Source organism: Drosophila pseudoobscura, chromosome 2, assembly GCF_009870125.1.
Source record: "Drosophila pseudoobscura strain MV-25-SWS-2005 chromosome 2, UCI_Dpse_MV25, whole genome shotgun sequence".
Classification (NCBI taxonomy): Eukaryota; Metazoa; Arthropoda; class Insecta; order Diptera; family Drosophilidae; genus Drosophila; species Drosophila pseudoobscura.
The window spans coordinates 31,499,251-31,510,814 of NC_046679.1; the positions used below are offsets into that span (position 1 = coordinate 31,499,251).

General features: G+C 33.4%; 1 non-coding gene across 1 annotated transcript; it reads left to right on the top strand.

Moving 5' to 3' along the window:
- The first annotated feature begins 10,398 nt into the window (after positions 1 to 10,398).
- Positions 10,399 to 10,470, top strand: TRNAC-GCA (transfer RNA cysteine (anticodon GCA)). The gene has a single exon. It is a non-coding gene; the product is annotated as a tRNA-Cys (tRNA).
- The last annotated feature ends 1,094 nt before the right edge of the window (positions 10,471 to 11,564 follow it).

Below are 11,564 nucleotides of genomic sequence, written 5' to 3' on the forward strand. Positions count from 1 at the left end.
ACTTTCGGGTTCGGGAAATGGCAAAACATAAATTAAAAGAGTTTTTCCATGACAAGAAACCCCTTGGAAAATTATGATACTTATTATTTTGGAGGGAAAAGTTTTCATTACTTCTCGGCTGCGTCTCGAGTGGAGCACACAGGTGCCAGCACAAAAGGCGACAAAAGTTGGGCAACCAATTTTTTCGGTTTCCTTTTTCTTTTTGGCAATTGGCTAAAACGTAGATTTTGGTCCGCCGTTGGGTCGGTCGATCGGTCGGTCGGTGCATATAAATTGCAAGAGGACTTGGCCCAGTTTTTGTGACGGGGTTTATGGTCGGTAGCTCTGATAGCCAGGTTCCAGGACTTATCCCCAAAACATACATTTGCATGTCAGGACACACATCTAATCACAAACGGATAATGTCATGAAATGCATTCTCCCTTGTCCTCCTTTTATTTTTTGGACTTGCAAATCTTAAAGGAAAATTAGCTTTTTGGCTTTAAAAAGGCTTAAGGCGTTTGTGTGTTTTTTTCTCTTTTTTGGCAACGCCAAGCGAAAATCCTTTTTGGCTGTCAGCACGCCACTTGGCAAACAAGGAGCCACAACTAGACAAGATCCAGAGAGCCAAGGAGCAAGAGGACCAAGAGGACCTTCAGTCAGTAGTAAGTAAAAGTGCTTCTAGGGGCTGACTGGCAGAGGAATGGCTGTGTGGCTGTGTGGCTGGTGTGAATCCCAGCATCCTAAGTCAGCATAATGCGCTAACAAACACTTTACTGGCGAGGACACGACTCTGGGGCGCAAGGATGGATGCCGAAAATGGTGTGGGGCCATGTCACACAGTTGAAGGCGAATAAGGGACTTTTGTGGATTCTCTCGCTGAGTGAGATATCAAGTTAAATGACCATAAAAAAGACACACGAAAGTATGGCCACGATTTAGATAATTTTCAAAATGTTTTTGCAGTAATCTTCAAAGTCGGTTTATTATGGAAAATCAAATAAATAAGTTGTAAATCCATGGCTGATAAAAGTATGCCAATAAGTCCATTTAAGAGGAGAGGCTGCTGAGTCGTTCCCCAGAATCCATAAACAATTAACAAAGTTTCGGTCCCTAGAATCCAACAAGAAAATATAAATACCATTGCCGTATTTTCTTCCACCCAAAAAACATTTTCAGGAATTTTTGCCTAATTTTTCTTTTTCTTGGCCTCCTGCCAAAGATGGTCGCGGCTTTTAGCCAGTCTATGGCTCTCTATCTGTGTGCTAGCTGATTTGTGAAATTGCCATCCGTTTAGCCTCTGTAATTGGGTCAATTCTATTTTACGAATTTTATTTAAACATTTGCCAAAATGTACAAAACCGCCAGGCGTACACAATTATTTTGCCAAGAATTTCCATCACTGTGGCAAGGACTTCAATAAGGCTTAAGGGAGAGACAGAGAGACAAATCTTTGAAAAGTTTATGTTGCCTGGCGGCCATTGGTAGTCGAAAATAAACGTGAACCTGCCACCAGACGCTGCCTGTGGATGCAAAATACTTTGGAGATCTATCAGGCGTGTTTCCAGCTGCAATTTCGCACGAAATTTGATTGGAAATTAAAGAGATTTTGAGGGAAAGTAGAACTTTACCACAAAAAAAATATCCATTCGGTAGAACGTAAAGAAAAACTATTATTTTTATTTCAAGGAGACCTTTAGAGACCATTTTTTTTCAAAAATATCTAAAAAAAAAATTAATGATAAAATTAACCTTAGCCAATTTAATAGATAATTATTTCATTTAGTGGATAAATGTAATGATTTATCTTTGACAATTTTTATTGAATTATAATATATAATTATCATTATTTTGAGATTTATTATTATTATTATTTTAATATTTATTCTTATTATTTTTTTAATATTTTGTATTATTATTATTTTAACATTTATTATTATTATAAGTTTAATGTATATATTTTTTATTTTAATTTTTATTATTAAATATTTTTATTTATTAATCATAAATAAATTGTATTATTTTTATTATTTTAATATTAATAATTAACCAATTTTGTATTAATTTATGAATATTTTTGTATTATTAAATTGAGAAATAACTCTTATTATTAATTTTTTCAATCTAAATTTTCAACAAAAACGCAATTCCAGAACGGCTTACAGCCCTTACATCCTGTCTGGGTCTGTAGGCAAAGTTTTCATTGCCGTTGACACTCGATGACTGAGAGGCAGAAATCCATGGCCAAACTATTGAGATGAAGTTGCCCCAAGAGGCAAGTTTCTTGTGGCACGTTGAGATGCTACTGTTTGCTGATTAGTTTCGAGGCTTTTGGCTATTTGAGTTTGGCATTTATTGATAGTTGCCGACAGACGACACGAGACGAGAGAGTCGAGAGACATAATGATTGGATAATTGATGATTGGCATCTGGGCATTGGTTTCTCAATCATTGAATTAAATAGATGCCAAATGATTGATAAAGACAACTCTTTGGGGGACACCCAAATATTTGACAATTGTGAATGTGGGAAATTTAAATTTAAAACAAAAATATGTAAGTTTAAACCAGTACTTACAGAGGACAGGTTCAGAAATCCCACGAAAATTGGTGGAAGATTTTTTTTTAAATAATAATTGTTCGGAGCAGAACCCAGCCGATTAGCTGCTTGCCAAACAGCACCTAATTCTTGGCCCTCAGCCGCTTATTTTGTTTGTTACTTACATACATATGTCTATGTCACTCATTTGTTTGTTAAAGCTTTGCGCTTGCCTGCCCTGCTAAACGCTCTCTGCCAGCTCGCTCTTCGCTATCTCCGCTTTGCGTCTGCCTACCGACGTCGGCCGAGCGAAGCTGCGCTTAGCGATCGGAGCGGCAATGTAAAGGGCAGGCAAGCCACACTTGCAATTTGGATGCCACGCATTAAAGAACATATAGCAATTTTATTTCTGCGCCGAGTTTTATTTAATTGAAATAATTAGTCGGCCGATTGGGGATAAAAAACATTATCTCCACAATAATAATAATAAATAATAAAAAAAAAAAATAAATAAAAAAAATAAATAAAAAATATATAAAATATATTTAAAATTAAAATTAAATTAACTATGAGCTACGACATAAACTCTTCAAATATATCGAAGCTCCGCTTTAAATACATTTTTGTACGCTAAACATTTCTTTATTTGCCATTCTTTATTTTTAAAGAAAATTTAGATTAGATTTTTGCCAACAAACAAATCTCACGCTTGACTACCTGCAATGAATGGCCAGTACAAAAAATTGTTGCCAGTGAACAAAATTCTAGTTATGCGGTTGAAACACAAATGAAAAATGCACAATTCCAAAAGGTCCAAACTAAAAACAAAAAACACACACACAAATGAATGCTTTAAAAATGTATAACTCAATGAACACGGGAAAATGCAAAAACAAAACAAGAAAGAAAAATATTCAGTCAAAAATCGTTTGTTAGTTTTTCCTCTTTTTTAACATTTGAATGTTAAGTCGTTGGCACACAGAAAAAAAAACAACAAAAACATGCAGAGGCGGAGGCGGAAAAGGAAAATGTGTTCAAGTGAAATAAATTACTTTATGTGCTGCCAAAACACAACAGAGAGAGAAAAAAAGAAAAACAAGAGGGAGAAAGAGAGGGATACAAGAGAGACGACACAAGGGATACCCAGTATTTCTGAAAAGGAAATGGATTTGCGAGGGGATGGATGTAAGAAATGTATCTACCAGGGATCGAAGTAATTATTATTTTTATTTTTATAATCAAGATTAAAAATAAAAATTTATATTATTTTTATTCAAATTAAAAACTAAGTTTTTTATTTAATATTTATTTTGTATTATTATTTTTTTATTTATAATTATTTTTATTTAGTATTACTATTATATATTATTTATATTATTTTTTATTTTTTAATTAATTAATAATAACAATAATAAATCATTTTTATGATTAAATTGATTATTTATATTATTATTATTTAATTAATTATTAATAATAATAAATGTTTTATTAATTCCTTTATTGTTTATTTTTTATAAATATTAAAATAAAAAAAATCCTATTTTTAATTTGTATTATAATTTAAAATTCTCCTTTTCCCAGTGTGGGTTAGCAGTTGAGGTGGAAAAGGGCATAAGAATATTATAGAAAAGATAAATAAAGCAGAAAGAGATTTACACTTTCTCCCAGTGTAGCCTAGCCGTAAACTTGGGAGAAGCTTCCAAATGCCTGTTACATAAATCTCAATATATAAAATATACCCTCCTTATGTACAATTACAGGGTACAACAAGAGCAGTGGCAGAAAAACAAACGGGGAATCCCACAAAGCGAAATCACAAACGAAAATAAAATAAGAAACAGTGCGAGGAAAAAGGACAGGCAGACAGGGAGCAAGAGAGAGAGAGAGATCGAGGGAGACAGAGAGAGAAAGAGAGGCCAAAAACAGAACAAACGAAAATGGCAAAATGAAAAGCGCGTAAAAATAAATAAATAAAAAATTTCAAACCTGATTATGCATGGCGGAAAAATCGGATCGGATCTCTCTGCTGCCTGCCTGCATTCATTCGGTTCTGCCGGTTTGCCTTTTGCCACGCCCACAACTAAATTGTGCACAAAAAGGCAGGCAGACAGCAATCCACACACAAATCACAACCGAAAAAAGCACCGTACGAAAAGGCAACAGAAATTTGCATTTTAATGCGCTTCACTTGTTTTGGCAACTCTGGCGAAAGAGGAGGGAAAACTTTTCCCCCAGAGACAGAGAGAGTAAGAGAGAGAGAGAACGGAATGAGGTGGGTTGTGGGCTGGGCTAAAGAGACAATTGCAGAGGCAGTTGCTGGCTGCCTCTGCAATGCCGATGCGAAACCCCTGCTTATGATGCGAGTGTGGTATTTTTCACAAAAGAAATTTCAACCACAAAAACATTTGGGAATATGTGAGAGCAACAAAAGGAATCGAAGGAATCAAGAAGAGGGATGCAGAGTCCCTCTGATTCTCTCTCTCTCTCTCTCTTCCGGTGTGGCTTAGCAGTTTAGTACCGCTAGCACTCTCCCAGAGGTACTCATTCTGTCACCAAAAAGCTATTACAAAAAAAATTTCAAGAAAAAATTCCAATTTTAATTTTAATTATTAAAACCTATTTTCTAATTTACAATTATTAAAAAACTCTTATTTTGACAAAAATTTAAAATATTTAAAATTTAAATACAACAAAACTTTATAAAAAAAAATTGTACATTTAATTTAAATATAATTTTAAAGAATTAATTAAAAAAATAATAAGATGCAACATTTAAATATACAAAAAAAAAATAAAACAAAACTTTATAAAAAAAATTTACATTTAAATATAAAAAAAGTTTATAAAAAAAGAGAGAAAAAATTGTATTTATAGATTTCAATTAAATATATTTCACAATTTAAAGAAAATAGTTTAAAAAAATAAAATAAAAAAAAGACCAAATTGATTAATTATACAATTTAAGGGCTATAATAAACACTTTTTTATTTCCTTATTACACCCAAATATTTAATTTAATTTTGGTGTGTTTCTCCCTTTCTTGAGCCTCTTTTTCCGAGTGTATGACTAAACTTCTATCAAAAATTCTCTAATAATAAAAGAACTAAAACAAGCACATGCCATAGCCTCTTATTAATTATCTTCCCAACAAAAGAGTGCACTTTCTCAGTCTGGAACCTGCCATTTCGAGACCACAAGAACTTTTCCAATGAACAGCAAAAACTTTTCACACAATAATATTTTTTACAAATGAAAATTACCATCAATTTGTATAATATTATGTTCAAGTGCGGTCCACCAAAAAATATGAAAAACTTTTCATATAATATTACATATAATAAATAGAAAAAAATAAGTTGGGGGAAACTTTTGCGAACAACCTTTTCATACTTCATCTGTACATTTTTGGGGGAGTTTTCCCATCCCCCTTGAAGGGGTGATTTTGACCAGCACTTTTCCGTAGCAAAATGCGAAACACAATAATCCAAAATCAGAGGCATTGAAATGACACCTGCCTGTCCGTCTGTCGGGCTGTCTGTCCCCCTGGCATGAACGCGCTTGATTTGCCCTGTAAAACTTTCTCAAATTTCCATATTTTAGTAGCCGGAAAAGTTTCTTTCATATTTCCCCAAACCCCGAGCCCGATCCCCCCACTGACTGTCTTTTTGTGTTTCCCATTGTCTGTGAAAAGCTGACTTTTCCAATGCCATATTGGTTGCGGCAGCTGAAAGGAGTTTTCTGGCAGCTACTTCTCTCACAGAAATTCATCTAACTTCATTCCTGCAAAGGGGGATATCCTTTCTGTCTTTTGGAGTGCATTTTTGTGGAATTATTTTGCTGCATTTCTATGAATTTATTGATTGGGGATTGAGAACAAAGCGAAAATCAGGAAAAGAGCACTAGATAGAGCCACCACTCAACATGGAAACAGAAACAGAAACAAAAAACGAGAAAACAAGAAAATTCATAAATATTCTGTCGGCAAATATTACACTGGAAGAAAAGCATTGTTGAAAGTATGTTGACAAACATTCAATCTACGAAAAATTGATCGTTTAGCAATAGAAAACGGTAAATTCTTCCCTTGATTCTCCTCCTGATTAGCCGTGCATTAATTTTCCCAAAAATTGCATTTTATTTAATTTTTCCAATTTTATTATATTTCTAGTTTTATAAAAAAATAATTTATATTATATTTTTTTTAAAACTTTTTATGTTTTTTCTTTTCCATTTTTATCTGATAATTTTATACAAAATTTTACTTTGAAAATATTAATATTGAAATTAAATTTAATTAATGAAAAATAAAAAACATATTTTCCATTTATATTTTAAATGGTATTTTATTTTCATTTTTATAAAAAAAATTAATAATAATAATTTATATTTTCAATATTTGAATATTTTATTTTCATTTACAATATTTTAATTACTTTTTAGATTTTCAATATTTAAATTATTTTTTTTATTAATATGTCTTTTTATTTTCAATATGTATTTTTTTTTGTTTAACAATTTAATTATATTTGTAATATAATATTATAATTATGATTATATTTAATATTTTTAATAATAAAAATCCGAAATGAATTTAGTTTAAAATATTTATAATATTAAGGTTTGTAATAATAAAAATAAAAAAATGTTCTTCCTTTATTAGTTTATTTTTATTTAATATTATAAATCGAAAAAATATTCATATATAAAAATTATAGTTTCTTGCGATCCGTGCAATGAATTGTTAATTTTTCTGTCAAAATGAATTTCTTTAAAAAATTTGTTTCCCAGTTTTCCCTCATAATTTTCCTATTCATATATTTTCCACCTGCATCTTCAGCATGTCCCCTATTTTTGGCCACACAAAGACCAACAGACAAAGACCGCAATTGTCATGCCACATGCCACATGGATAAAGCTCATTGCATCATGGAACAACAATTCCCACAAAAGACAATAATAATAATAATAATAATCAGGGATATGCAACACAACCCTGTCAAAAAGGACTCCTCGTCCACATTCAGTAGAAAAATGCCACATAAAAGGGAGTCGTATCTGAAACAAAAGCAAAAGTTTTACATTTCTTTTTTACTTTCTACCAGAGAGAGAGAGAGAGAGAGATTGTGCCCCTCTCGACACTTCTTATCAGCGATGGTTGGATGGCTGGGGGCTGTCATAAAAAGTGTGGAACATTTGCAGCTACGTCATCATCCATAAGAGAGGGGGGGACAAAATGCAAAGACATCATCCAGCAACAATGATACGGGGGAAAAGGGAGTGAGAGAGAGATAGAGACATCATCATCATACCTTGCCCCCCTGTCACATGCGACTCTCATATCAAGTTTTTCGGGGGTGGGGGAGGGAGGGTGGCGCACGAGGGTGCGGGGCTTTAGAGTCTATAATCTTCAAATAATGGAAAAACTTTTGCTGTTAAGCAAAAGGAATGCCAGAGCTTAGATTTGTCTTTTATTTTTCTTCCGTTTCTTTTTTTTCCAGACCGCATTTTCCCAGAGTTTTTGGTATTTGTTTTTGTCCTTCCTTCCATGCAGTTGACAACCCTGGCAAGTGGTGTTTTTTGTTGTGGGCTGCTGCTCACTCGATTTTCAATTTATTTCCGTTTCGATGTGTGTGTGTGTGTGCTAGTCCCTCTATTTTTTTCTGCATTTTGTGTACGCTTTTCGGAAGAGAAGGGTATGTCGATTTTTAAGAGTGTTTTGGTAGCAACAGTAGGAGGACTGCGATAGGAGATTATATCTGTAATATCTCACAGGAATCGACAGATATATGTCTTACAGATTAGGAGAAGACGTTGTTTCCCTGGAAATTTGTATTTCGTCTGAAGTATGGCACTGATGTTCAGTACCCATCGCAACCATTTTTCGTTTATTTTTGATTATAATTTAAAATATGTATAAATACATAAATAAAACAAATAAAATAAATAATAAATAGGGATGCAAGCAAAGTCTATGCTTTACATAATACACATACATTCTAATATCTAAATACATAACACTAATATATAATATAATAAAAAAAAATACAAAATAAAAAAAAATCCAATATTTAAATAAATAATAATAATAAAGGGATATATAAAAATTAAATTAAAAATAAAACATAAAATTACAGAAAAAAAATAACAAAAAATTTTAATGTATAATAATAATATATATAATAAATAAATAATAATAATACAATATAATAAAAATACAGAAAAAAATTAAAAATATAAATAAATGTTATACAAAATATCTATGATTTACATAATTCACCTGGGAAAAAAGAGGAAAACGATATCCTTCTTCACTTTCGACGTTTTATCAGACGTTAGCCTCTCAAGCTCTCTCTCCCAGAGAGACTTAAAATCAGAAAAAAGGAAACAAAGGAAACGATATATATACATAAAATTGTTTACCAGTATTCCCGCTCACTCCCTCTTTCTCTCCCTCTCACAGTGTGGCTTAGTTTTCCTGAGTTTCTTTAAGGGCATCCACATATCCGATGCCAAAAACCCATTTCATCCTCAATTTTCTCCTTCTTTCATTCGTTCTTCTTTTTTTACTTATTTTTTTGTGCTACTTCTTTCAACGAAAAACTTCATCAACTGTTTTGCCGTTTCTACCTGTGGCTTAAAGTCTTTTAGCCAACAACCAATCCATATCCATGCCCCTTTCCTCCCCTTGAGAGCAATCAGGCAACATTTTTTTTTGCTGCAAATTAAGTTTATGTCAAACGAGTGGCAGTGAGGAGGTGGCACATAAAATAAAAATAAGGGAAGAACAGAAGCCAGGAGAGCCGGCAGCCGGCAGCAAGCAGCACCGCACAGTTATGCCTTTGTGGCAAAGTTAATTTCGATTTTATTGCCAATTGATTGAGATTTGAATGGAACTTTGAATTGTGCAACACCAATAAGCCATTGGCTGTGCGCGGCACTGTTGCGGCAAGTGGCCGTGTGGCAGTGGCAGTCGCCCCTAAGCCATGCCTGATTAATTTCTCACATTTCGCTGAATGAATTGAAATTTTCCAACAAATACAAAAATGTCAATAGAAAAAATAGCAAAAATTACATAAAGCTTTTCCTTTTCTTTTTTTGGCACCTTTTCGGCCATAGAAAAAAAACCTTGAAAGGTTTTCCATCCTAGAGATGGCAGCGTGAGAAGGTACCTCTCTTCCATCCAAAATCGAACCAAAGACGTTTACAAGTTTTAAAATGTACTAAAAATATTATTCTTTAATCTACAAACCATCGAAAATTCTTGGCATTTCCATCTCTGATATGACCTATGACCCTTAAAAAAAAACGCTTAATTCCAGGCACACAATTTGTAAGCCACACAATAAAATGCCCCAAAGCCTATGTTCACAGGTTTCCCGCCCAACAAATAATACAAAAAAAAAATCAACAAAAAATTACAGAAATATTTAACGAAGCAAACCGATTTTTTTCCAGGAGGTTCAGAGGTCGTTTATAAGTAGAAAGGCAACGACAGGTCATGGTACATCAAGCGCAAGCAATATACCCCGCCAAAGGTTGAAGGTCAGCACCAGAAGGAGGCTAATGGAAAGGCCACTTAACGCTTGAGCCTGCAAATCATTTTGCGGGGGCCATTCAAAAGGAAAAACTGAATCAAAAAGAGAAATGGCAAAAAAAAAACTTAAATGGCAACCAAAAAACAGTGCAAAATTTGATGAAAATTTTTCAAAAGAAATTTACGAGCAGGGAATGAAAATTAAAACCCTATTTTGCATTTTATTTCCGCTTAAAATTTATTTAAAAGTGAAACGGCTATAAATGTTTTTCTTACTATCATCAGACGTGTCTAAAACTGATCCCTGAGTGCTTCTAAGATCAAAACAGTCGTAGTCTCTCTATGTGGGGATATAGCTCAGTGGTAGAGCATTCGACTGCAGATCGAGAGGTCCCCGGTTCAAACCCGGGTGTCCCCTTAAGTAAACTTTTTATTTTTTTCCCTCTTTTTTTTACTTTTTTTCAACATTGTGTTCAATCTTATGAATTGTTATCTGCTTTTCTTGTTTTTTCGGCCACAGTAGAAGGCAATAGAGTCGAAAAAAAGAAAATAAACTGCTCCCGCATCTTGAACTCAAATGAATTTAAAACCGTTATAACTGGTTCTAAAACTGTCTTCAATGTCATATGTTTTCTTAGATTTTTCCCAGTGCTTCTTAGACTGTTTCCGTTTCTTCTAAGACAGATCACAACTCGAATACAGTGCTTCTTAAACTGCAATTAGGGCTACTAAGGTCTCCTAATGGGTCCGATTTCAATAATTACGATGGTTCTAAAACTGCTAACTTATCTTAAAGTCAGAATACTTCTAAAACTGTTATTGCTGATTCTTAAGCTGTAATCATTGCTGTTAAGACTATTATAGGTCTTGTTAGATTGCTCCCAGTGCTTCTTAGACTATTTCCTCTGCTTCTAAGGCTGATACCAATGCCAATTCAGTACTTATTAAATTGTCATTAGGTGTTCCTCGTGCATCTGATTCCAATAATTACAGTTCTTCTAAAACTGTTCTTATATCTTAAAGTAAAGATGATTTCAAAACTGTTCAAAAATGTTTTTAGAGCTTCTAAAACTATTATACATTTTCTTAGATTTTTACCAGTGCTTCTTAGACTGTTTTCGCTGCTTCTAATATAAGAAAAAAATTAGGTCCCAATTCTTCAACTAAAAATGAATTTAAAACTGTTATAACTGATTCTAAAACTGTCTTTAATGCTTGTACAATTATTATCTGTTTTCTTAGATTTTTCCCAGTGCTTCTAAGACCACTTGCGCTGCTTCCAAGACAGATCCCAATGCCCATCTTCCCTCCACCAAATGTTCTCCATGCTAAAAATCGTTCTATGTTTTTTTCCCAAACTCATATTTTGACCAATTTTCCAGCGGAAATGCCATTGGGGAAAACACGGGCTGATATGTTTCCGCTTGTGCCGGTTTTCGGCGACTGCTGCCAAAAATATTCGAGCAGCCGCTGTCTAATTTGCCTCGATTTATACTCGAATATGGGCCAACA